This window comes from Lissotriton helveticus, chromosome 7 (assembly GCF_964261635.1).
Source record: "Lissotriton helveticus chromosome 7, aLisHel1.1, whole genome shotgun sequence".
NCBI lineage: Eukaryota > Metazoa > Chordata > Amphibia > Caudata > Salamandridae > Lissotriton > Lissotriton helveticus.
Window position 1 is genome coordinate 1,003,719,151 of NC_136068.1, and position 21,887 is coordinate 1,003,741,037.

Here is a 21,887-nt window from a genome sequence, read left to right on the forward strand (position 1 = left end):
CAGCTCTACTAAGGTAATCTGCTACCTTGTTCTTACTTCCCGGGATGTACTCCATGTCGTATCGGTACTCGAGTAACTTCAGAGTCATCTTAGCTATCCTAGGAGTGGCACTTGCGTGTCCACTGGACGTAAGCACTTTAACAAGTGGTTTGTGGTCAGTCTTCAGTTGGAACCTCGTGCCCCATAGGAACTGGCGGAATTTGCCCATGGCCCATACGGCTGCTACCATCTCTTTCTCTATGACGCTAAATTTCTTTTCTGTGTCTGATAGGGCTCTGGAGGCAAAGCTGAGAGTTTCTGTTGTTCCATTTCTCCTTTCTTGCATAAGAACTGCTGCCAGTCCTTTGTCACTGGCGTCTGTAGTCAGCACTGTTTGTCCTTGAGGGTCATATCCTTGCAGGGGTATGGCTCAGCTGATGTCCTTCTTGATGCCTTCGAATTCCCCCTGCGTCTCTTCTGTCCATGTGAACACGGTTTTGTCCCATATGAGTTGCCTCAGATGATGCGTCTTGGTGGCAAAGTGTTGTGCGAATTTGCTGTAATATTCAGCCATCCCTAAGAAGGATCTTACTTCTTCCTTACTGGATGGGGGCGGGGCATCACAAATGGCTTTTATATTTTCCCTTTTTGGTGTAATGCCTTGCTCTCCTATTTCATGTCCTAGGTAGGTGACTGAGGCCTTTCCAAGACGGCACTTCTCCCACTCCGCTGTGAGGCCTTTTTATTCTAGGACACTTAGCACCTTGTCTAATTTCGTGTCATGATCCCTCCGGTCTTTCCCCATCACCAATATGTCGTCCTGAAAGTACTGCACCCCTTCCAGGTCCTTGAAGAGACGGTGCATGAGTTTCTGGAAGACAGCTGCTGCCGAAGCAAGTCCAAATGGCATCCTGCGGAATTGGTAACACCCAAAAGGTGTTATTAATGATGTGAGCTTCTTGCTTTCATGGTGTAGGGCTATTTGGTGATATGCAGACGTGAGATCGATGGTGGAGAACCATTTTATTCCTTTGGTCCTAGCCAACATTTCCTCGATGCATGGTAAAGGAAACTTTTCCACCAAGATGCACTTGTTTAGTTCTCTCAGGTCCACACACAGCCGAACCTTGCCGTTAGGTTTCATCACTACCACTAGGGGTGCCAACCACTCCGCACAGTTTATGGGCTCTATTATTCCATTCTCCTCTAATCTTTGTAGTTCCTGTTGGATCACTGACTAAATATCGAGGGACAAAATATAGACTACCCAAAATATAGATTCCAAAATATCGACAGACAAAATATCGAATTCCTATCTACAAACAGGTAAGTACCAAAATATCGACCCCAAAATATCGTTTATATATATATACATTATAAAAATATCGAATTTCTTAAAATTAATGTAAAATAAAAAAAATATTAAAAATAAATAGCTAAAATATACTTAAAAATACTTAAATTACTTTACAATTATTAAATAACTAATTTAACTTATATAAAAAAAACAATCATATCTGTTAAAACATATATATATATTAACATAATATTAATACAAAAATACACAATATTATTACCGTAGGATAGCGGAGGTGTAAAAATTACTATTCCCACTCCTGGAAGTGCAACAGTAGGGAAAGCGTTGGATAGCGTAGGGGTAAAAATTACTATTCCCACTCCAAAGAGTGTAACAGTAGGGAAAGCGTTGGATAGCGTAGGGGTAAACATTACTGTTCCCACTCCTGAGAGTGCAACAGTAGGGAAAGCGTTGGATAACGTAGGGGTAAAAATGTCTATTCCCACTCCAGATAGTGCAACAGTAGGGAAAATGTTGGATAGCGAAGGAGTAAAAATTACTATTCCCACTCCAGAGAGTGCAACAGTAGGTAAAGCGTTGGATAGCGTAGGGGGAAAAATTACTATTCCCACTCCAGAGAGTGCAACAGTAGGGAAAGCGTTGGATAGCGCAGGGGTAAAAATTACTATTCCCAATCCAGAGAGTGCAACAGTAGGGAAAACGTTGGATAGCGTAGGGGTAAAAATTACTATTCTTACTCCAGAGAGTGCAACAGTAGGGAAAGCGTTGGATAGCATAGGGGTAAAAATTACTATTCCCACTCCAGAGAGTGCAACAGTAGGGAAAGCGCTGGATAGCGCAGGGGTAAAAATTACTATTCCCACTCCAGAGAGTGCAACAGTAGGGAAAACGTTGGAAAGCGTAGGGGTAAAAATTACTATTCCTGCTCCACAGAGTGCAACAGTGGGGAAAGCGTTGGATAGCGTAGGGGTAAAAATGACTATTCCCACTCCAGAGAGTGCAACAGTAGGGAAAGCGTTGGATAGCGTAGGGGTAAAAATTACTATTCCCACTCCAGAGAGTGCAACAGTAGGGAAAGCGTTGGATAGCGTAGAGGTAAAATTTACTATTCCCACTCCAGAGAGTGCAACAGTAGGGAAAGCGTTGGATAGCATAGGGGTAAAAATTACTATTCCCACTGCAGAGAGTGCAACAGTAGGGAAAGCGTTGGATAGCGTAGGGGTAAAAATTACTATTCCCACTCCAGAGAGTGCAACAGTAGGGAAAGCGTTGGATAGCGTAGGGGTAAAAATTACTATTCCCACTCCAGAGGGTGCAACAGTAGGGAAAGCGTTGGATAGCGTAGGGGTAAAATTTACTATCCCACTCCAGAGAGTGCAACAGTAGGAAAAGCGTTGGATAGCGTAGGGGTAAAAATTACTATTCATACTCCAGAGAGTGCAACAGTAGGGAAAGCGTTGGATAGCATAGGGGTAAATTTTACTATTCCCACTCTAGTGAAAATAAATTAAAATAATTCACATAATTATCAATTAATCAATTAATAAACATTAATTATCAATTAAGAATTAATTAATTATCAATTAAAAATGAATTAACAATTTGTTCAAAATAAATACCAATAAATTGATTTATATATTTAATTATTTATAATTAAATTCCTTCCCACCCTATTCCCCTATAAACCTACAACCCGCTACAGAAAATAAATTTACATTATTCACATAATTATCAATTAATCAATTAATAAAAAATAATCATTTAAGAATTAATTAATTACCAATTAAAAATTAATTAACAATTTATTCAAAATAAATACCAATTAATTAATTAACATATTTAATTAATTATAATTAAATTACTTCGGGGGCGTGGCCAAGACGGCGAACATGGCGGACGTAGCCTAAACGAGCTCCGTCCCGCCAGCCACATATCCTGCCTGCATCCTACGTCGCCCCGACTGCACTGCGCCCAAAAACCTGGTGGCAGACGGCGGATCCGACGGCGACGCCTCGGCAGTGACTCCAGTGTCCCGGCGGTCTGCGGCTGGGGAGATACAGCCGCCGGGAGTCCTGACGGCGAAGGGGCCTGCCTCCACGCCACGGCCGGGACCTCGATTCTGGGCTGATCCGCCCGGAAGTGTGTGGCAGCCGGGGCGCGCCGGCCGGAAGGTGCCGCTCCAGCGAAAATACAGTGGCGGAGAGGCGGCCGGGACTGATCGAGCCTCGCTGCCGCCTGGACACTTGCTGCGGGGGCGGCAACGCTGGCTGGGGAGGACGAAGTCGGCGCCCGTTCTCCAGCGGAGGTGGGGTAAGGAGAGGAGACTGGGTGTAAGGCCTAGTGGGGGAGGGGACGCCCTGGGACTGTGCCTGGCCCCATTCGGCGGCGGGATCGGGCTGCGGGGCTCTGAGACACTGGAACGCTAGGGGGGTGGCGGCCCTGCCGACCCCCTACTTGTCCCCCCTCCCCCCTCCATATTCGGACTGCGACCCTGCTGGACTCTTCCTGGGGGCTGGATTACTGCTACACCCCTGCTCGGTGGCCGCCTCGGGCCGCGGTGGGGGGGAAGTGACCTGGACAGACCCCCACAGTCTACTGGCACGATCCTGGGCATACAAGCGGCCCCACAAATTGCTTTGACACTACAACCGAGAGGTGGGGCACGGGTGTTGGGCTGATTGCTGCGGGCCCACAGCGGAGTGAACGGTCCCGATACCGCGTGGCACCATCCCCTGCCACTGCACGTATAGCGCCTTGCGGGAGCTCCACGGGGGTGCGCTCCATATCCAAAGGCTCACGGCGGTCCGGGAGACGTTCATTATCAGAGGCCGTGCACGACGTGAGGAGCACATTGGACTGCTGGTCCCTCGTGGTCGAAACCATCACTCTATCCGAGCCATGACGAGAGGGGGCAACAGCGGCAATGCTTCAAAGCAGGGTCCAATGGACAAATTTGCAGGACCCAGTGGGAATGCCGGAACATCTGGGGGTCCCCAAAGCACGGGATTCGACAACGCGGCGCTGATGGCGGCGATCACGCAGTCGAGGGACATGTTGGATGCGAAGATCGGGGCGGTCGGAGCCGACGTGACCTTGCTCCGGCAGGACCTACGCAATGCGGTGGCCCGCATCACCGAAACGGAATCCAGGATCACGGAGGTCGAGGATGATGTGGCCGTCCTCAAGAAGAAAGTTGCCGCCATGGAGGGGATTCAGAAGGGACTTGCGCTGTGGGTGGAGGATGCGGAAGGGAGGGCCAGAAGGAACAACCTGCGCTTCGTTGGCTTCCCGGAGGACTGTGAGAAAGGAAATATGGAGGCCTTCCTGACCCAATGGCTTGAGGGTTGGCTCCCCCCAGACACCCTGTCGCGCTGCTTTGTGGTAGAGCGGGCGCACCGAGCACTCCTTCCAAAACCACCTCTTGGAGCTCGCCCCCGCTCAGTGAATGCCAAATTGCTCAACTACCACGACAGGGACGTTATCCTGCGACAGGCCCGCGCCCAGGACCCTCTCATGTTTGAGAACCACAAAATCCTTGTGTTCCCGGACTACACAAAGCTGGTCCAACAGCAGAGGCCGTCGTTCACCGCGGCAAAAGCACGTTTACGTGAGCTCAAAATTCCCTATGCTCTACTCTTCCCGGCCCGCCTCCGCGTGGTCTTCCAGTCCCGCACCCAGTTCTTCAACTCTCCGGAGGAAGTATTTGAATGGACGGACGAGACTGTGCGTGTCAAGGTGAACACCCCCCCCAGGCGGAACTCGGACTCGTCGACCACCGGGAGACCTCCGAAACCACCCAGAAGGTCACGTAGCAGAAGCAACTGGAGGGCGCGCTCCCAGAAACGCCCGCCTCCCCGCGACGAGTCGGCCGAGGCTCCGGAGGAGACAGACTCTTCCCCATCGAAATCCTGACGCCCTTCTCTTCACACTGGCTCCGGCGATGGATCTACAGGACTATTGAGGTGCTTGGCTGTATAGTATAGGCCAGGCGCTGCTCTCGGACATGCCACTCATTGATGGACTACACAATTTCATACTCATGGGTGGACAGTGGGTCGGGTGACGCCTCCCCAAGGGCGGGCCTCCTCCCGGAGTTCGTTCCCACGTGTTAAGTGGGAGGTTGTTAGATACCTTGTGGGTAGTTGGGTGGGATCCATTGGTGTAGTGGGTCTTGGATCTCCCGTTGGAGGTCTGTGATTGCCTGCACCGCGACAGGTACTTCAATGTTTCTGAGGTATGGGGTGGGGGGTTGGAGAGGGGGTCGTTGGTACAGTTCGGGGCAGGGGAAGGGGTGCAGGGGGGGGAACCGGGGTTTTGGGAGTTCGGGAAACATGGGGGGGGAAGTTGGATCTAGCTCTAGCACGGTGTTTGCGGGAACCTGGGGGCGATTGCATAGGTGCGTGTGGTCTTGGTGGCCCGATACTCCCCGATTTGGTGATTGATGGCGGCTGATGTACAGGGTGCGAGCCCCCCGCATGCTACGATACGCGTACTAAGTTGGAACGTGAGAGGTATGCTTGACAAAATCAAACGTAGTGCGGTTCTGCGATTGGGGAAGACTGAAAAAGCGGATGTATTGTTACTTCAAGAGACGCACCTCATGGGTACAAAAGTTCTTAGTCTGCGAAGGTATGGCTATGACCAAGTGTTTCATGCTGGGTTCACGAGAGGGTCCAGGGGAGTTGCGATCCTGATACACCGCAGGGTCCCTTACACACATGATACACAGTGGCTGGATGTGCATGGACGATACGTGTTTGTTAAGGGGAAGCTGGGCGGTGAACCTGTGGTCTTTGGCAGTGTGTATGCTCCACCCCCACTACAAGACGCTCTGATTGAACGACTGTTTGATATCTGGACTGGCATCCCGCTTGTGTTGACGATTGTGGGTGGAGACTGGAACGACGTGATGGACGGGAGGCTGGATCGCTGTAGACCCGGGGGAGGCCAGTTGACAGATGCCACTACACGCCTGAGTAGGATGGTGCAGGGGATGGGGTGGATTGACACCTGGCGACACTACCATGCGCGTATCCGCGAATATACCTTTGTATCAGCAGTCCACAAATCCTTCTCCCGTCTGGACTACCTGTTTATCCCACAGCCCTGGATAGGGAGGGTTGTTTCTACCTCCATACTTCCTAGGGGTCTGTCGGACCACTCCCCGACTGTGCTGACGTTGAGTCTGGGTGCGCGGCGGCAGCCGTTTCGTTGGCGACTCTCCACGTGGCACCTGCAGCGCGACGACTACCGATCACACATGAGGGAGGCGATAGCACATTACTGGATAGAGAATGAGGACCCGAGCATTGATGCCGTGACCTTGTGGGAGGCCCTGAAACCTGTGCTCCGGGGTGTGGACATTGCGTGGTGCGCCGCGAACCGCAGGGCCCGTACTTTGGCCCTGGTGGACGCGGCGGACCAGGTGCGTGCCCAGGAGGCGACCTGCCTGACAGGGGAGAGCGACGACGCGGTAACTGTGTTGCTGCACCTCCAGCGCTCTTATACCTCCCTATTGCTTGATGAAGCCAGACAGAACTGGCTAGCTACACAGAGTCGAATCTATCAATGGGGGGACAAATCTAGTACGATGCTTTATAGGTTATGTCGAGACACCTACCAGGCCCAGCCCTTGCCGGGACTCTGTGATGCCGCCGGAACTCCTATATCAGCTCCCGAGGTCTTGGCCCAAACGTTTGCCCAATACTACGAGGCGCAATATGCCCCCCAGGACTCCCTCCCAGCAGAGGCGATCGATAGGTTCCTTGCGGACCTCCCGCCCCGGGCGCTCTCAGATGAAGCTAGAGAGCAGCTGGACCTTCCGCTGTCTGCTGAGGAGCTGGGAACTGCTCTAGGCGGACTCAATACGGGCAAGGCCCCGGGGCCCAATGGATTCCCCTGTGAGTTCATGAAGCAGTTCCATCTTCAGTTGGGGCTGCGCTATAAAAAGGCCCTGGAAGTGGCTAGGGACCGCGGTAAGATGCCGGCGGACTGGCGACACGCCGAGATTGTGGTTTTCTGCAAGCCGGGGAGGCCCCAGGATAGTCCCGAATCTTATCGTCCGATATCGCTGTTGAACTTCGAGGCGAAAATACTGGCAAAGGCTTTGGTGAATCGCCTTCTCCCGCATATTGCGGACTTAGTCCACGCGGACCAGGCGGGCTTCATGCCCCACAGAGCGACACGACATAATATACGCCGCGCGCATGTAGTGGTAGAGGCGGTGCGGGCGGCGGGCATTCCTGCGGGCCTCCTGCTGGCGGACATCGACTTCGCCTTTGACTCCCTGAGTTGGCCGTATCTTCGAGCGCTCCTCCTCCGGCTTAATCTGGGCCCGCGCTTTTTGTCGTATATCCACTTGCTGTATACGGACCTGACGGCGGCGGTCAGGGTCGCGGGGGCGGTCTCCGGTTCATTCCCCATTGGTCGGGGCACCCGACAGGGATGCCCCCTCTCACCCTACCTGTTCGCCTTAGCTATCGAGCCGCTTGCGGCTTGGGTCCGGATGGACGCTCAGCTGCACGGAGTGGAATGGGTGGGAGGTCCATCCGATAGGATTGCACTTTATGCGGACGATGTGCTCTTTTTCCTCACAGACCTCAATAAATCGGGACCGAGGGTCCTGGATATAATGCGCATTTTTGGCGAGGCGTCCGGTCTCAGGATCAATGTACGGAAGTCGAAATTGTGGGTCCTGGGTGACCCGGGGACCTTGGGTCCTTGGGCCTCGGCCTTACAAGAATCAGTGGGAGGCCTTAGATATTTAGGAGTCTTCTTGACGGATATACCGGGTGTGTCATGGTCCCGAAACATAGTGCCGGTCTGGGACAGGGTCCTTTCGGATATGCAGACGTGGTCCAGGATGCCCCTCAATGTTTATGGCCGCTCGGCCATCTTCAAGATGGTGGCACTACCCCGCTTGTTGTACCAGTTGCAGAACCACCTGTACCCAGTTCCGCCGCATTGGTTTCGGCAGGTGAACTCTGCCTTGGGTCGATTCCTGTGGACTGGGGGAGCGGTAAGAGTGGCGCTCCGTACCTGCTTCCTGTCGACCTACTGTGGAGGGCTGGCCACATCGGACGTCCAGTCCTACTACCAGGCGTCGCACCTGCTTGTCCTCAATGAATGGTGGTATGGGGATCGGGGAGACCCGGCCTATGCCCTGGAAAGGTATCTGATGGATCCGGACACACTCCATACTATCCTCTACTCGGCTGCCACCCGGAAACGACTCCCGATGGTCACCCAGGTGGTCTTTAAGGTGTGGCGCGACGCTCTCCGCCGCATGGGATGGTGGAATAGGCTAACAGGTGAGACCCCCCTGTGGCACAATGGGAGACTGCCCGGCTTGGCTTCCCTACGGGGCTTTGACGGTTGGGACGCTATTGGCATCTCGACACTGGGCCACGTACTGAAAGGCACAGTCCTCAAGTCGTTCCAGGCATTGCGAGTAGAATATGACATGCCCCAGTCTCAATTCTTCCGATACCTACAGCTCAGGCACGCGCTGACCCCCGCAATTGCGACTTTAGCGTCCTTGCCGGAATTCAGCCCCTTGGAAGCTAAAGTATTTATGGGGGAACTGGAGACGAAGAAAATTTCGACTATATACCAGACGCTGGTTACCCATTGTTCCCCCTCCCTTGATAAACTGCGGGCGGTTTGGGAGAGTGAGCTGGGGGAGTTAGAGGAGGAGGACTGGAGGGAGGCTCTGGAGGCCCCTAGAGGAGCAGCAATAGCATTGTGCCTGCGATTCATCCAATTTAAGTACCTACACAGAGCATACTATACAAGGGAACGGCTGTGGAGGGCTGGGCTGATAGCCTCCCCGGAGTGCCTGAGGTGTGGGACTGAGATAGGCTCCTTCTTACATACGGTATGGGAGTGCGTGCGGCTGCAGAGGTTTTGGACGGGTGTATGGGACTGTCTGGAGGAAGTCTTGGCATGGGACCTCCCTCGCACGCCAAAGCTGGGCCTCCTCCATGTTATGGAGCAAGTAGGGGGCAATGGGTATAAACGGCATCTGCTCCTGTTGGGTCTCACGGTGGCCAAGAGGGACATAGCTCAGGCTTGGAAGGCACCCAGAGCTCCGCTGGTGGGAGTGTGGAAGCGAGGCATGGACTTCAACATGGGCCTGGAACGTCCTATCTTTGAGGCTAGGGGCTGCCCTCGAAAACATTACCGAATCTGGAAGAAATGGGCAGATTACCGGGGCCTACTGCTGGACCCCCCAGCGACGAGAGACGTGGGTCTAGACCTTGTTGGCTCTGCCCCTGTGTGAACTGTGCCACAGGTTGCTGATGTGATCCCTCAGGTTATGTTCTGGACAATGTAAACACCGTGCAGGGTGGGGGGGGGGGTGGGCGTTGGGTTGGGATACGGGGAGGGGGGCCTGGGTGAACGTTGATTGAATATTTTGACTTCTTTGCTCTTTTATTTTCACTACCTTCCTGATACTACGGAAGCGGTGTCTTGTTTATATTCTTTCAACTGCTGAACTCCAATAAAATTTGTTCTGAAAAAAAAAAAAATTACTTCCCACCCTATTCCCCTATAAACCCACAACCCACTACAGAAAATAAATAATTTAATTCACAGAATTATCAATTAATCAATTAATAAAAAAAAATTATCTATTAAGAATGAATTAATTACCGATTAAAAATTAATTAACAATTTATTCTAAATAAATACCAATTATTTAATTAACATATTTAATTAATTATAATTAAATTACTTCCCACCCTATTCCCCTATAAACCCACAACCCGCTACAGAATTAAATTACACAATAATTAAATAACATAAAATTAATTACTTAAAATAAATTACAAAAATATATACACTTTTCACACATATACTAACATAAAAAACACTTTAAAAAATGTTATATTATTAAAAATTCGATATTTTTAATAAACTATATTATGTACTTCGATATTTTGACTGTCTATATTTTTAAAATCGATATTACATTACTTACCTTCAAAACTATATTTTTGATGTCTATATTCTGTCCATTCGATATTTTGTCCATTCTATATTTTGGACTCGATATTTTGGTTTATCTATATTTTGGAATCGATATTTTGACCATTTACCGTTCCTATTGTACCGCCTCTCTCACTGCAATGGGGACATTCCGCACCTTGTGAGATACTGGTTTGGAGTTTTCCTTGAGTTCTATCCGGTGTGTGAACTTCTACAGTTTTCCGACTTTCCCTCCGAACACCTTGGGGAAGTCCCTCTTCATTTTCTCTAAGTCTGGCCATTGTTCGGGTGCCGTCATCAGCACTTGTATGTCGCTTCCCGGGTCTAGTTTTATGCCCAGGTCCCCTTGATCCATCCAGCCTAGGACTAATGGGCCCTTCTCCCCCACGTACAATTTGCACTCTGCGCTCCGTCCGTTGAATTCGAAATTTAACGCTCTGTAACCTACCATGGGAATTCGGTCTCCGGTATACAATACGGGTCTTATATCCGGAGGTTCCAACCAAGGTCCTAAGTGGGGCTTGAACTTCTCATTCCACACTGCTCTTTGGACGATGGTATACGGTGATCCAGAATCTGCTACGATACTGATCTGTACTCCTCCAATCAGCATCTCACACAGCGGTTTACGCGATCTTTTGATATCTTCGCCTAGCACTTGATCTTCTATGCACAATACCGTGTCCTCTTCTTCGTGTTCTCTCACCTCTGCTTCTTCTGGATCTTGTTCAACATATTTCACCGTGTTGCGGCCTGCCTTTCGGCGACACACTTTTTCATAGTGTCTGGTTATGCCACAGAACATGCACTTCGCCCGGAACGCCGGGCATCTTTTGTCATAGGCCTCGTGGGCTTGACTGCTACATCGATAGCACGTGTTCCTGCATCCTCTGTTTTGCTTTCCTTGCTGCACTGGTTTTCCCGGCCATCTGTTGGGTCCTCTGCTGTTTGTCACCGCACCCTTGTTTCTTCCCATGGGTTCTTCGTCGTCTACCGTGTTCACCATGGGCCTCGTGACTGTTTCTCTCTTTGCTGCGTCCGCTCACCTTTTCGTCAACTCGGCCTTCTTTACAATGGCAATCACTTCCTTTAGCGTGGCTTCGCCACTCGCCCACAATTTGTCTTGCACAGTTTTGTTAGTAGTGTGCATGACTATCTGGTCCTTTATGAACTCATCGTGCAGGGTACCAAACTTGCACGTCATCGCTAATTTCTTCAGTGCTGCCACTTACTCGTCAATGGACTCTCCCATCTCCTGCTTTCTCTGCTGGAAATTGTACCGGTCTATAGACGTGCACACTGCTGGCCTGTAGTGCTCATTTAGTTCTTCTATCGCATGCGCAAACACGTCGTCATCTGCTGCTTGCCGGGGCTTGGGTACCAGGTTTTGAAATACTCTAATCCCTTCTGGGCCTAAGTTGTGTAAGAGTATTCTTTTTTTTCTCTTGCTCGTGAACGCTTCTTCATTCTCGTCTTCCAGGGCTTCTATGTAGTTTAGGATGTACTCTCTCCAGTCCTCCCACTTCATCAGGGGCTCTCCCGGTTTTGGTAGGAACGGGATCGGTGTCGTCATTGATGACGCTTGCGCACACATTTCTTCCCGCTTTTTTGGTGCTGTTTCCTGGCTTTTCGGACTGCCTGGCGCACTTGTCTCCTCGCCCTGCTCTGGTCGGAATTGGGGACTCTCTGCGCCCCTTGCTCCACTTCTCACTGACTCCGCCAGGGCCCCTGTCTGGTTCGTGTCTTTCCTCTCAGGCTATTTCCTCAGTTTTCCGCCCCGTGTTCCTCCTTCTCTTCTCTACTGGGTTTGCTGCGGGGGCCTGTCCTTATCTGTGTCTCCTGTGTCCCTTTTTGCTCTTTGTTGGGTTCCTAGGGGGCCTATCCTGTCTCTCCTTTCCTTGGTCTGGGTGCCCTTATACCTGGTTGTGTTGGCATGCACTCTGTTCCGGTGCGTCTTCCTGTGCCTCTGCCACGCTCTCCTGCTGTGCTTTTGCTTCACTCCACCGTGTTTCTGCCTGCTTCTTGTGGCTGTTTCCTGCCACATGGTGCTGGTCTTTCCTTTCCTTAATTTTATCACTTTTTTCCTGGTCCCAGCCTCGTCGCCACTGTAATGTCGTCTTGCCCCTGGCAAGTATGACAGGACGCTAGTTGTTGTGGAAGTGCTATATTTATTTAACAATTTACTTATCAGCATGAGAGCGCCGGGCGTGCTGCTTCTCCGGAGGCTCCGACTCAAATCGCGCGTTTCAAGCGTGATCCAAGATGGTCGCCGTTTGCGCTACGTGGTGACGTAGCGCTCCAACACTAGAGCGCAACTCTACACACATGTTGTCAGTCATCAAGGTTATATTTACAGTTCCCAAAAATTTCCCCTTACCCCAAATCGGGAGAGTGCCTACTTCTCGAGGGATTGCAACACTGCGGGGAAGCCCTTTAGTCAAACTCTGATTATTTGGTCTGACAGGGGCACAGAAGTGAGTAAGAAATCAGGAAAGAAACAAAAGAGAGCCGCTAGTGCTGGTAGGGAATCGTAATTGTAGACAGTGCCACATCATACGTGTATGGTGAGTGTCCAACCATCCACAATGCCACATACTTACAACGCCAAGGGTCCTGCCCCGTATGCACACCTAATCGGTCTGCCTCTTCGGGCTTTTTACACTGTTTCCAGACTGCCCTTGTCATTTTGTAAAGTGAATCTGGGAGCTGTTCCGGGTCGGATAGAGCATAGGCGCTACTGTGTAGACACGTCACCGCGTCACGTGGTGTGAGGTTGCACCACGTGACTCTGTTAAACTATTGAACTGTGAAGACATCTGGGAATTCGGAGTTTTACTGTCCGCGGTAGGATGAAATAAAGTTTTGGATAAAGGTTTCTCGATTGGATCATGAACTCTGAGCAAACTACCAGTAATGGCATCAGGAAGCTTCACGAGTCTTCCTTTTTTATCTACACTTTTTGTCTCAGGAAATTATGGAACTGAACCTGCAAATTATGCTTCTATTGCAGATGACCAAATGTTTTTTAGGAGTAGGCCCTGGTAAGGTTTGTTGTTTTGAATGAAAGGATCCATATTTTTAATATAGTTCCTCTAAAAGTCTGGGTGTTTTCTGTAGGAAGAAGATTAAGTCACATTAAAAAATAATTAAAACAAACATTTAATATTTAAATAACTTCCCACCCTATTCCTTTACAAATCCAATAAACCACTAATAAATTATATATCATTCATTAAACAGTAGAAATGTAGAATTACACGTTAAAAGGGAACAGACACCGCTTTACTAGCCGTGGTCGAGGAGGCAAGAACCATCATAGACCGAGGAGGATCAGTGGCAGTGATCCTCCTCGATCTGAGTGCCGCCTTCGATACGGTAGACCATGCGATCCTCATCCACCGGCTCAGCATGGTAGGAGTATCCGGCACTGCCCTGTCCTGGATCAAATCCTTCCTGGAAGGGAGAACCTTCCAAGTGTCTGACGGCACGGTTAAATCCAAAGCGCTCCCGCTCCAGTGTGGGGTTCCCCAGGGCTCATCCCTGAGCCCCACACTTTTTAACGTTTACATGTCCCCGTTAGAAGACATCACAACGCCATTCGGCATAAAAACAGTGATGTATGCCGATGATACACAACTGGTGGTGTCCATCAACCAATCGAGCAAAAGCCTAGACAACCTGGCAGCCTGCCTCGAGAACATCTCCCAGTGGATGTGCGAATTGCGCCTTAAACTGAACGGCGAGAAGTCCGAGATCCTCCTCCTGGGAAACCCACACAAACTTCCCCCATCCCTCATATGGCCAAACTGTATGGGTCCTCCTCCCACCCCCAAATCAGAAGTCAAGAGCCTTGGCATCTGGTTAGATCAAGACCTTAACTTTAAAACTCAGGCCAGAAAAACCACAGGCACCTGCATTGGCCTTATCCAAACAGCTCGGAAGGTTCTCCATCTAATCCCCTTCCAATCTAGGAAGCTGCTAATGCAGGGCCTAGTAAACTCCAGACTGGACTACGGAAACGCCCTTTACTGGGGGCCCCCGCCTCGGTCATTCACAGACTGCAATGCGCCCAAAATGCCGCAGCCAGAATTCTAACAGGGACTAAATCTAAATGCTCAGCGAAACCAGCCCTCAAAAGCCTACACTGGCTACCAGTTCAACAAAGGATCACCTTTAAGACTCTCTGCATCTCACACAAAATAATGCATGGTAGAGGTCCACTGATTCTGAGCTCCCTCGTCAAACCCCATCAGTCCAACAGGCAACTGAGATCAGACTCCCTCTCCCTGGCCAGCGTCCCCAGAATCCATAAGGCCCGTTCTGGGGGGAGACTGTTCTCCTACAACGCCCCAAAGCTATGGAACTCCCTGCCAATCTCCATCCGAAGAGAACACAACCTACTGGCCTTCCGTAGGCAACTAAAAACATGGCTCTTCCCATAGTACTCCTCCCCCTCCGGAATCATAGGTTGACCGACAGCGCTGGGACGCCCTAGGGTAGCTACGCGCTCTACAAATCCGTTTCCAAATTCCAAATTCCAAATTCCAAAAATCACAAAACACAGTTAAATAATAAAAATAATAATCAATTCAGTTATGTATGTAAATATTTAACAAATAAATATGTAATTAACATATACAGTGAGTTTAAAATAAAAAACAGCCATGTGTGATTTAATAGCATCTCTCCCAATATCCTGAAAAAACTAACAATCTATTAAATTATAAATTCCGAATTAGTGCAAAAAAAGTATTTACATATTAAATCTTACAAAGCAGAATAAAAATTAAAACAATTACTATAGCAATACTAGTATGTTACATTAAATAATAACTAATGTATTTCATTAATTAAAATTATATTTAATACAACTATATTAAAGTAATCAATATTATATACAACAATATTTTTAAAAAAACAATATTATATGCAGAAAAACAAGATTCATATTCCTCGATATTTTTGCCTAGACCATATTATTTATAAGATAATCTTGCAACTTGATTTTTTCAAAACAATATATGTGTCATTAGGTGTGTGACTCACTAAAGGGAAATGGCATACAGAATAGGAATATTTTTGTCATGGGGATAACAAAGATGGCTACTTCAAGTTTCTGCATCTGCAGTTACAAAGATCCTAAGAAGTACAGGTGCATGATAAGTTGAGTGTCGTTCCAGGACAAGGGTGCACTGTGATTTTAATGTTTAAGGTTTGATACAGAGATTAATGAATGATGCTAATTACAGAGGTCGTCCAGATGTGAGTTAAAAAAACGAAAAAGGCTCAATTTCTTAGCATACAATTATTTGCGTTGATCTACCAATGTGTGGTTTAATATGAAATTAAGAAAGTTGTTCAGCTCCCATAGATGCTTTTAGTGCAGTCCTTTCTGATGAGGAATATGTGGAAGACACGAAGTTACTATATTTGTGAGAAACACATGGATAAGTAGTAAAGCAACTCAAAGAGTTGCTCGATTATCAGGGAGAGGTGGTATTTTTTAGGACCAACCATATAAGCAGTACAAGGGAAAGTTAGTCCGTTTCCCTAGAAGATAACTGTGATCTGCACTTGATGCCAAGTGCAAGAAATACAGAGTTATTTAGTCCCAAGTGCGATATTTATATTGTCTACATAGATCACGAGTATAAGAGACACATCCTGTTCTGATGGAAGATGTTAGTGATGTCTTGATGAGACGTCCAGGGGTCGCTGATACTTACTCAAGCCCCAAAGAGGACGTTTCTGAGATCTGCATCAATGAAGACCAAGAGGATTCCAGAGACTTCCTCAGTTCTCATAAAGATATATTTACATAATCTGCAGATGGAATGTTCCGGCTTTATCGTCGGACGTTGGCCACGACTCTGCTTATGAGGGACGCGCTATTTACTGCCGCCCATATGATCGTTCAAGAATTCAGGCCCTCACCTATATGATTGAAATATACGTGTATCTGTGCGAAGGAGCCTGCTCGGGGTATGTACCCCATTCGATCGTGAGGTGTCTCAACCCGGGATACCGTTAGAGAGGGTATAAGTGGACCTGATCCATTGTGAGGGGATACATCTATTGAACAAACCCTGACCCACGTTTCTTCAATCTCTATTTCAATTTCGAGTCCTCCTCATCCCAACGTGAAGTATCCTGCCCCCTTGTATACCATCCACGCAATTCCCTGTCTGTTGATAGGGATATTGTCTACTGACTGAATATTGTGATGTGAAGCGGCAGCCCTGAGTCTAGCTTTCTACATACAATTTATTGTATCTATTGATTTATATCTTGAACCTATTGATATGTTCTGAAAAGTTACAGAAGAGACCATATTTAACTGTCTGCGCCCTGACGAAGGATTGGTGAATATCGGTCCTGTTCCAAAACGCGCGTCGGCGCTTCTGTTCTGCTTTGTTTTGTTTTGTTTTACCTTTGTATGTTTGTTTCTAATGGTGTACATTTTTGTAAATTGTTTGTACTTTTTGTATATATCGTTGATTGGTATGACTGACGATGGCTTGTATGGGTGTGATTGGTGGTTGCTATGAAGTTGTGAGAGGGCATGTGTCGCATATATTTTGATATGTAAATAGATTTTGTATATACATTTATGTCTCTATTGCTGTTGGATCTATAAATGAAAACTTCAGAAAATAATAATAAATAGATATATGTTTTTCAAATAATTACTCTCTGTGTGGGACTACAATGACGTTTTTTATGGATTAGAGTGTGTGCCTCTTAATAGATTTAGTCTTAGGGGGGTCCTCTTGTTTGTGACTACTGTAATCTGCAGATATTAACAAAACAAAAATAAGTTGTTTCTAGCTCAAATGGATCAAAAGTTACTAAACGTGGCGACTTGTGTTGCTGTGTAGTGGAAGGTCCTTTGCAAAAGCTAACTAGTCATATTTCAGTTGTTTATTGTTGCATTTGGTCATTAAACTGGTATTAATGATGTGAAATATTTGCCCTCCCAGTGTTACAATGAGTAAAAAAGACGAAGTGATGAAGTAATACTGTCACAAAATGTGACGCATTACACCGATAAATTGCCTTTTCTTGCCACATAATTCAGTCAACCATAATTTGATCCTCTTCTGCTGCCTAATTCCAGTGGCCCCGGGTACATGTTGATGAGGAGTATGAGAAAAGCAAAGAGTTACTCTGGTTATCTGGGAGATATTTGTAAGCTGCATTCAAAAGAGGTGTACAAGGAATACAGAGAACAAATAATTTATTACAGATGGTGTGAGTTTCACCAAAAGGAAAAATGAAGTAATGAAGAGAGTTGCTAAGGTGTTAGTGAGAGGCCCACCCAGTTCCAATTTAATAAGTAATATAAATAGATAAGCAATTTATATTTATTTATGTTGGTAAGAAACATATTCGAAGGAAAGATGTTAACATAGTAACCACTGTTATATAGAGATATACAAATGTAGGTGAAATACTTTTTATGTAAAGCCTTTGACAGGGAAAGGCCAACCAGTGGTTGGGAAGCATGAAAATAAAGACGTGTTTCCCATTAGACATAGGTATGTATAGTGAGAAATTGGGTTGTTGGTTGAAGAAACTGCCACAATCCTCGTCAGGGCAAACCACAAAAACCCTTGAGTGGCTTGGAAGAAAACTAGTCAGGCTTAACTTAGAGACAATTGTAAAGTAGTTATGCAGCGCACAAACAGTGATATAGTGAAAGAATAACAGAACAAAAATCCCTCACCAATCTAGAAAACTAGAGTAAAATGTAATAAATAAAATGAGACTAAAATGATAAAAATTCAATCAGTAAAACAACAGATATGCAACTTCAAATATTCAGTGAAGTAAAAGTACAACGCACCACTCACGGTCATCTGGTCATGCGGACTGGGGGTAAAATCACAAGTTCAGGCCAACCACAATGAAGCGCGAAGTGCAGATCTTGAGTTTCCGGTCTTTGCTGGCACTCACTGTAGCGCGAAGAGTCGGGTTCACCAGAGCTTCGCGTTAGTGTGCGGCGTGGGTGGCAAGCTCTCAAAATGAACAGGAATATTCGCGGTGGCAAAGACTTAAGGATTTCTCCTTTTATTCTGGGAGGCACATCTTGGGGACCAGGCCCTCACTCTGACAGGGCTCAGGCGGGTCCAGTGCAGCAGGTCAGCTGGACAGTTGCAGGGAGGCCTCTGGAATTAGCTGTGTCGTTGTAGCTCAGAACAGAGGTTAGCCACCCGACCCTTGGAGTAAATCTGCCTGGGATGAAGGGAGCAAGTCCAGTCTTCCTTCTCAAAGAGCAGGACAGGCTTCAAGCAGCAAGGCGTTACACTGGCAGTAGGGCAGTCCTACTTCTGTAGTATCCATAGGTCCATGAGTGTACTGATGGGTCCATTATTTATACTTAGCGCCAGCTGTGAATTGGGAGAAACATATAGACTTCCCCCCTCTTCTGGTTCTGGAATTTTCTTCCTTCTCCTGCCCAGGCCCCAAGATATCTGGGGTGATGAAAGGCTAGTGTGTAGTTCTTTGTAAGTGCAGGAGGCAGCCCCTATTGAAGTACAAGTGTGATACGTGACAGCTCCACCTCTACTCATCCTGTCAGGAAGGCCTTTCTTGCCAACACAAGGTCCCTCTTTGTGGCACTATCAGGAGAGAAAGACACAAACGTGAACTGCTAACTACATCAAGTTATGTGACCCAGGACACAGACTGAAAGCACCAAATGATTAGGAAATGAAAATGACAACCTACTAAAAGAAGGATTTTCAGAATTGTGTCTTAAAACCTGACTTTTCCAAAGAGGATTTTACATTGTAATTCTTCTGAGACCAAACACGATATTTCTACCTGTTCCTAATAAAAATATTGTCGCTTATTAAATGTAATAAGGTAACCCAATGGTATACTATGGGATAGGCAGGCCTCACAATAGTGAAAAACGAATTTGGGAGTTTTCACTACCTGTATAGGTAAAACTTAAAAACACACATCCTACTTTTTAAATACACTGCAACCTGCCCAATGTGCTGTTTAGGGCCTATCTTAGGAGTGACTTATATGTATTAAAAAGAGAGGTTTAGGCCTGGCAAAAAGTTTCGTTAGCAAGTTCAAACTGGCAGTTTAGGATTATGAACAGGCCGCAATGGCAGGCCAGAGACAGGTTTAAAAAGTACACTTAAGTGGGCGGACAATAGGTGCTGCAGGGCCACTAGTAGCATTTCATTTAAAAGGCCTAGGTACATGTAGTACCACTTTGCCAGGGACTTTTAAGTACATTAAATGTGCCAATTGGGTGTAAGCTAATTTTATCATGTATAAAGGAAAGAGTATAAGCACTTTAGCACTGGTTGGTAGTGTTAAAGTGCAGAGTGCCCTAAAAGTCAACAAAAACAAATTCAGCAGAAAGGAGGGGTGAAGGCAAAAGGTTTGGGGGACTACCATCCAAGGGTGTCAGGTCTAACATGTTTTATGCTAATAATGGATTTAGGACCCGGCAGGACTGTATTAGACATCGGTAAATAACATTTATGTAAACAGTATGTAGACGGTATGCATTGTTTCATTGAAGGTGTGCCATTCAGTTATATGTTTTATATGAAAGAGATAGGTTTAGCTCTTCAGATGTGACCTGATAGATGAGGGAAGTTTCCTCGAGTCATTCTAGATGATGGTGTCTCTGTCCTTCTTGCTGGATAGAGTTGGGTTGTTACATAGTAAGGGTTTCTTACCGAAGGCTGTCCAAACTGGGGAGTTGTCATAGGCAGTTGCCCCTTGCGTTAAATTTAAATAGGTAATTAAATAGGTGCAATAAATCACCTGGCATTGCTTAGGGGTGGACTAACCAATCAGTGTAGTCAGCTGAATGGAGGTCACAGTTGTGATCTTTTTGCCCTAATTATTATTATTTGTGACCTATGGTTCAGGCTTCCTGGTGAGGAATCAGGAAATTAAAGAATTTGTCCTGTGTACGTTTTTATTGGTTCATGGTTTATGAATTCAGACTGATATAATACACGAATCTATTTCAATTGTATTAATTTTTGCCATTTCTCAAGTTCAGCAGTATTATTTGAAAACCTGCAACTATGCCTTGTCACAGTAAAGACCATTTACCAGTTTTCTTACTGCCTCATGCGTGTATAGTTTCTCATGTCTAATGAGGAAGGTGGCAAGGACGATTCTCATGATTCTAGAGGGAAACATTTATAAAACCCCAGGTTTTAGTTCCACAGGACAGAAAATAATGATTCTTCATCATCATCAAATAGGATGTCAAGGATTCTTGCTGCGGAGGCTTAGTTGAACAGTCAAGCCTTGAGTCCTTTACTGCATTCCAGCAGACAGGGTGAGGCTGGCTGCAAGGTATGAGAAGGAAGGACCTCCGCTGTAGCTTGGACGTATATAAGGGGTTTGAGTGATGTGTAGGAGGCTGGTGTCTGGAGGGGTCAGTGGAAGATCAGGTGGTGGTTGTTGAATGCTGCTCCTTGGTTGAGCAGGGCCTTGTATGTGTGGATCAGCATCTTGAAGTGACATCTCTTCTGAATGGGGAGCCAGTGGAGTTTCCTGATGTGGGGGATGATATGGGTCAGCTTGCGGAGGTCGAGAATAAGTCTGGCCGCAGAATTCTGAATGGCCTGTAGTAGCTTCAGGAGGTGTGAAGTGATTCTTGCGTAGAGTGTGTTGCCATAGTCCAGCCTGCTGGTGACTAGGGCTTGGGTGACAGTTTATCTGGTGTTGACCAGGAGCCATTAGAGGATCTTGCGGAGTATGCGAAGAGTGAGGAAACAGGTGGAGGAGACTGTGTTTATCTGTTTTTTCATGGTGAACTTGATATCCAGGATGATGCCATGGTTGCGGGCATGGTCTGTAGGCGTGGGTGATCAATAAATCAATCAGGGGAATTATAAGCACACTACTCACCTGAGAGGGTTCAAGGCGCTGGGAGGGGGGATAGGCAGCTCCGCATAGTTGAAAATCCAGGTCTTGAGTGTCTTCCTGAAGATGTTTAGGGAGGTGGCGCATCTGATGTCGATCGGGAGCTCGGCCCAGGTCTTGGCCGCGATGTAGGAGAAGGCTCTTCCACCTGTTCTGGCTCTGCAGGGGGTATCGGTGGATCGGAGGTTTCTCTTGGGTATGTGGGAGGAGATTCTCTCGTTGAAGTATGGGGGTCTGGTGTTGTGGAGGCATTTGTATGCGTGGGTGAGTATCTTGAAGGTAACTCCCTTCTCGACAGGGAGCCAGTGGAGGTTACACAGGTGTTACACAGGTGTTGAGGGATGTGTTTGTGTCAAGGAATGCCGAGGACGAGTCTTGCTGCGGTGTTCTGTATGGTCTGGAGTTTACGGAGCGGAGACTTGTTGATCCCGGCATAGAGGCCGTTTCTATAGTCCAGTCTGTTTATGAGTGTGTGGGTGATGGTCTTCCTTGATTTGGGGGTGATCCATTTGAAGAGGGTGTTGAAGCAGCTCGAGCCGATGGTGCTGACCTCTCGGGTCATGGAGAGGGAGGAGTTGAGTACGATGCTGAGGTTTTGGGCATGGTCGGGGGGGGTGGGAGGGCTGCCGAGGGCGGTGGGCCACCAGGTGTTGTCCTGTGCAGATGGGGAGGGTCCAAGGACAAG